Here is a 5,984-nt window from a genome sequence, read left to right as displayed (position 1 = left end):
GGTTAGCCCTGCCTCAGGCAAAGGCAAACCCATCCGTGGGATTGCTTTTGCACAAGGACCTGGATGCACTTGGTGGGTGATGAAAGAAGATGGGGGTGTCCGCTGTGTACCTCATGGGGATTTGATTTTGGGTGAAAATAGCCAATGAATAGAATTTTATGATGTTAAATGTTAAATAACTTTGCTACTGTATGTTATCATGATTGCTATCAATGGTACTCCAGAAGAATCACCCAGATCAATGACAGATGGATTTTGATGAGACTGAGTAAAGTGCAGTAACGATGTAGTAAGAATTGACTTCATCAGGTGGCGTCCAGCAACTTCCTCGAGATCAACATCTTCAACCTGCGGACCATGGGCATGGACTGCATCAGGTACACCAGCCACAAGCTTCAAATAGAGTACGTACCAGTCCAGTACTACACACCATCTCATGTGCCCTGAGAGACTGTTCTTACAGATGGAGGCCACAATCATGGACTAAGTGAGTTCAATGGCCATTTTGGCGAATGGACATTTTGGAGGGATGGCCCACAGACTATGGGAACTGTAAGATCTGGGCATGACACAGATGGTATGGAATAAGGAGTGGATAATGTCCTGGTTTCGGCAGGGATGGGGTTAATTTCCCCAGAAGCCGGCAGGGGGCAGGTATTCCATACCACCTGACCCATGCCCGGGCTATAAGAAGAGCTAGGCAGGCAAGAGCAGTCGCCACTTGGGGGTGGGCTGTGTCGGTGCGGGTCCAGTAGGTGCACATCGCGGCAGTACTGTAATCGCGTTTTCATCTTTTCTGTGTGCTGTTCTGTTAAACTGCATTATTTTAACCCACGAGTTTTGCCCTGATGATTCCTTTTTCCACGGCTGTGGGAGTTGTGTGAGCGACTGTGTGGTTCTTTGTTGCTGGCTAAGGCCAAACCATGACATAAGTGTTTGGATATAAAGCCCAGCCTCTTTCAATCACTGACAGAAACACAACAGCTGTTGTGACAATTAAGTGTTTTATGATACTTGCTTTTATGATACAGTACATATGATTTAGAAAGCACTACAAGAAGCTTCAATAGGTATGAGCTTCCTAGCTTCAAATAGCAAAAGTAACTTCTCCCAGTTAAGTAGGGTATTATCTGTTTTCCCTGTATGAATAAGGAGCGAGTGTTTGTATTTAAACATCGATTGGTGACATTTAAACATTGATTGATTGATTAAACATCAATTGGTGACAGCCAACATGGCTTCAATAAGGGCAAATCATGCCTGACAAATTTGGTAGCCTTCTATGATGGCGTTACACCATTGGTGGAAAAGGGAAGAGCAACAGACATCATCTACCTGGACTGGTGCAAGGAATTTGACACTGTCCTGCATGACATCCTCGTCTCTAAATTGGAGAGACATGGATTTGATGGATGGACCACTCGGTGGATAAAGAATTGGCTGGTTTGGCTGCACTCAAAGCTCCATGTCCAAGTGGCAACCTGTGAAGGGTGGCATTTCTCAGGGATTGGGACTGGGGCCAGCACAGTCTAACATATCTGTCGGCAACATGGGCAGCAGGAAGCCAATGACACCAAACTGTGTGGTGCTGTTGTCAAGCTAGAGGGAAAGGATGCCATCCAGAGGGACCTGGATAGGCTTGAGAGGAGGGCCCATGCAAACCTCATGAAGTTCCACAAGGCCAAGTGCAGGGTCCTGCATGTAGGTTGGGGCAATCCCAAGCACAAATACTGGCTGGGTGCAAAATGGATTCAAAGCAGCCCTGAGGAGAAGGGCTTGGGGGTGTTGGTGGATGAGAAGCTGAACGTGAGCTGGCAACATGCGCTGGCAGCCAGAAGGCCAACCAAATCCTGGGCTGCATCAAAAGAAGCGTGGCCAGCAGGGATTCTGCCCCTCGGCTCTGCGGAGACTCCCCTGCAGTGCTGCCTCCAGCTCTGGAGGCCCCATCATCAGAAGGACACGGAGCTGTTGGAGTGGGGCCAGAGGAGGCCATGAAGATGATCAGAGAGCTGGAGCTCCTCTGCTGTGAGGAGAGGCTGAGAGAATTGCGGTTGTTCAGCCTGCAGAAGGGAAGGCTCCGGGGAGACCTTAGAGCCCCTTCCAGTCCCTCAAGGCGCTACAGGAAAGCTGGGGAGGGACTCTTGATCAGGGGGTGGAGCCATAGGACAAGGGGTTATAGTTTTAAACTGAAAGAGGGGAGATTTAGATTAGATCTTAGGAAGAAATTCTTGACTGTGAGGGTGATGAGGTACTGGCCCAGGTTGCCCAGAGAAGCTGTGGCTGCCCCATCCCTGGAGGTGTTCAAGGCCAGGCTGGACGGGGCTTGGAGCAGCCTGGTCTGGTGGGAGGTGTCCCTGCCCAGGACAGGGGTTAGGGACTGGATGATCTTTAAGGTCCCTTCCAACTCTAACCATTCTAGGATTCTACGATTGTTACTAAACAAATCATGTCACAAGTAAGACCTCTGCAAAGCTGGATATCTGCTAGAATCATAGCTGTATGAAGACTTGTATAATTAACACAAAGGGAAGTGTTTTACGTAAAGCTGCAAAACAAGGGAAACGTTTTCACACAACAGAAGCACACAACTTAACAGGCAACTGAATCAATCTAATTGTTTGTGGCATTAGAAGAGAATACATGTTTGCTCTGAACCTCATCAGACCCTTCCATGGTTTATGTAAACCATTAAAAGAGCAGATCACGTCCCATTTTTTTTTCTGTGTTTTGTTTTTTTTTTTTTTGTCACATTATTGAATTACTGCAGCTCAGAGACAAGCATTGGGGCTTGCAAATTAAATGACAGAAGAAGGTGGACAGGAGGAATATTTCAAGAACCTGCAGTGTAAGTGACTGAGCCAACCTAGTGGCTTATTCTTGTTTGTTCCTTCCCTGCCTCTGTCCCCAAACTCACCTGAACAACCAATACACTTTTTCTACTTTCATCAGCTGTGTCAGCTGATTTGGTGACCTGAATCTCAGAGATTTACCAGACACTAGGAGCCGTGTTCCTTGAAGAATCACAGATTCACAGGGTTGGAAGGGACCTCTGGAGATCATCCAGACCAACCACCCCACCAGAGCAGGGGCACCTACAGCAGTTGCACAGGACAGCATCCAGGTGGGTTTGGAATGTCTCCAGAGTAGGAGCCTCCCCCCCCTCTCTGGGCAGCCTGTGCCAGTGCTCTGCCACCCTCAAAGTAAAGACGTTCCTCCCCATGTTAAGATCGAACTTCTTATGTTCAAGTTTGTGCCTGTTCCCTCTTGTCCTGTCACTGTGCACCAACAAAAAGAGACTGTTCCCATCCCCCTGACACCCTCCCTTTAAGTATTGATAAGCATTAATAAGATCCCCCCTCAGTCGTCTTTTCTCCAGACTAAAAAGACCCAAGTGCCTCAGCCTTTCCTCATAAGAGAGATGTTCCAATCCCCTAATCATCTTTGTAGCCCTTTGCTGGACCCTCTCCAGCAGTTCCCTGTCTCTCTTGAACTGGGGAGCCCAGAACTGGACACAATACTCCAGATGCGTTTTCACCAGGGCAGAGTAGAGGTGAAGGATGACCTCCCTTGACCTGCTGGCCGCACTCTTCTTGATACACCCCAGGACGCCATTCGCCTGAACCAGCTATGCCTACTCTTACAGTACGTACCACTCAAGACACATAGCGGAGCTCCCAAGAGTTAGGGTGCATTCTTTCCCATGAACTGCACTGAACAATTTGGAGACCATCAATAGCGTAGAGTAAATTTGCACACAAAGAAAACACTCCTTCAACAAGCACTGCACACTGGACAGAGTTGTATATTCATAATTCTATGAGACTAAATTGTCAACCACCACCTTAACCCAGAATTTCATACAGCCTTTTCAACTCTTTGGACCTATATCATAGAGCATTCTAGTTTCAAATACAGAAATCATGACCTCAATTCAATATTCTGCTGAAAGCTAGTATAGTGAAGACCAGCTAGATCCAACACGCTCACTGCAGATCATGCTACTATATTCTTTGTTAGTCAAAGGCTCGTGTATATCTGCTATTGTTATGGAACAATCGAGAGGTAGCAATGACATGAAGCAATGGTTAGAATGAGATGGAAGTTAAATGAAAGAGTGAGGACTCAGATACCAAAGCAAGATCTACGTGCAGATTGTACTTGCATGTATAAGATCACACCCCTCTCTAGGTGTTCCCAGATGAGGACCCAGATTTGGGAGAACCATGATTCACTAGCCAAGCTGTTCCTTCTCCCTAAATAAATTAGAGTTTAGAAGCAAACATGGACACTACCTCCACCTGCCCAGGGAAAAAAAAAAAAGAAACCAAAACACCTATTATTCTACCTCAAGGAGGGACACAAAGATATATTCCAAATATGCCCAACAGCACTAATACAAGATTAAGCCATTGATAATGCATACAGGTGGTGCACAGCAAATGCCCGCAACCGCTTATTGTGAAAGCGGTCAGTTTTGGGCCCCAGAATAACCCCATCCATCAGTCATTGGTGTATCATGGTAGTACAAGCATTATCAGAGCACTCCTCTCTGCCACAAGCTGAGGATGATGTACTACCTAAGGCCATACCAACAAGTGCAAGTACAAGAGATGTAGAAGTATGGCAAAATATGAAGTATTCAAACAATTTTTAAGTGAGCCAGCTTGGCTAACAGAAACATATTAGCAGCATAAAGTAAATTCACTTTTTGCTGCTGCATCAGGACTCTTTCAGCACTCTGGCCAGTCCGTTCAAAGCTTGCTCCAGCATGTTAACACTATTCCACTGCACAAACACACTAAATGACTTGCTCACAGAAAGGAAGTATGCTGCAACATATGGAGCTGAAGCGAAGTCTCCACAAGCGGACCACCTCACCTGCTGTTCTTCCACATTGTGATGTGCTCACCTTTTCCAAACTGACGGATGAAACTAACTCCATGCCAGTCCTTGACCCATTCTTATATCTTATTAATTTGTGGGGCCTGTGCTGGCACTACCAGTCCACTTGAAGCATTAACAAAGATGCCAAAATGCACAGGCACGTGGGGAATAGGGAAGGGATGATGCAGGAAAGGATGATAGAGGAAAACAAAAATAGGGGATTATGTAGAGATAAAAAAGGACTTAATTGGCAACCAGACTATTCTATAACTAAAGATCACTAGCAAGGATCTGGTGAGGAGACTGGTATGAAAGAGGAAAAAATCAGACTGTCACATTAAGATGTTGCACCAATAATACTCAAGAAGACATAATACTCTCCAAATTACCTAATAAACAGTTAAGAACTTTAAATGATGTTGCAACATCTCCAGAACACAAACCACCTGAACTTAAAATACAAAAGCTACGTACCATGCAACGTAATAGTGAAAAATCCACTCTCTCCTGTATCAAGACTACATGCCTATTGCCACACCCTTAAAAATTTATGCCACAAAACTTGTTAATATAGTAAGTAATAAGAATGCAAGACTCTAGACAGGCTATGGGGTCAGGTTCAGCACAAATCCCCCTTTTTTTCCCTGCTGGTTGCTTTCTCAGAGGGATTTTGTCAGTCAGGATGAACTCAAAGCCAAAAGCCGCCCCTGCTGCAGAGATCCCAGCCCCAACTGCTGGCCCACACACCCTTCCCGAAGGGCTGCCTGGAGAGGGCTGCTGGCCCGACATGGACCCGATGTTTTAAGAACAATGGGAAATACACTGTTAATTACGGAAAGAAGACGTCGGGGCACAGCCTGGGGGACGAACAATGTAGTCTTTTTTTCCCCCGGAAAAAGCAGGCCGGAGCTCGGTCACTGACACCCCACAGGCGGCCCCCCCCCCGCTACAGCGGTCTGCGGCACCCTCCTGCTGCTGTCGAGCAGCCCAGGCTCTGCTCCGCGCCTTCACCGGCCACGAAAGGAGACTGCCAGACTGAGAAACACCGTCCGACCAAGCGAGGTCACCCGCACCGCCACAGGACCCACCAGCGCCCTGGG

General features: G+C 46.9%; 1 protein-coding gene across 1 annotated transcript in view; it reads right to left on the bottom strand.

Annotated features, from left to right (window-relative positions):
- Nucleotides 1-5,984, bottom strand: part of SPPL2B (signal peptide peptidase like 2B) — a 37,674-nt gene that overhangs the window by 31,500 nt on the left and 190 nt on the right. The gene's annotated exons all lie outside the window — the stretch shown is intronic.

The sequence above is a fragment of the Charadrius vociferus genome, unplaced genomic scaffold (genome assembly GCF_000708025.1).
Source record: "Charadrius vociferus isolate BGI_N301 unplaced genomic scaffold, ASM70802v2 scaffold702, whole genome shotgun sequence".
Classification (NCBI taxonomy): Eukaryota; Metazoa; Chordata; class Aves; order Charadriiformes; family Charadriidae; genus Charadrius; species Charadrius vociferus.
Note: the sequence above shows the minus strand (reverse complement) of the source record. Positions and strands in the feature narration are given on the sequence as shown.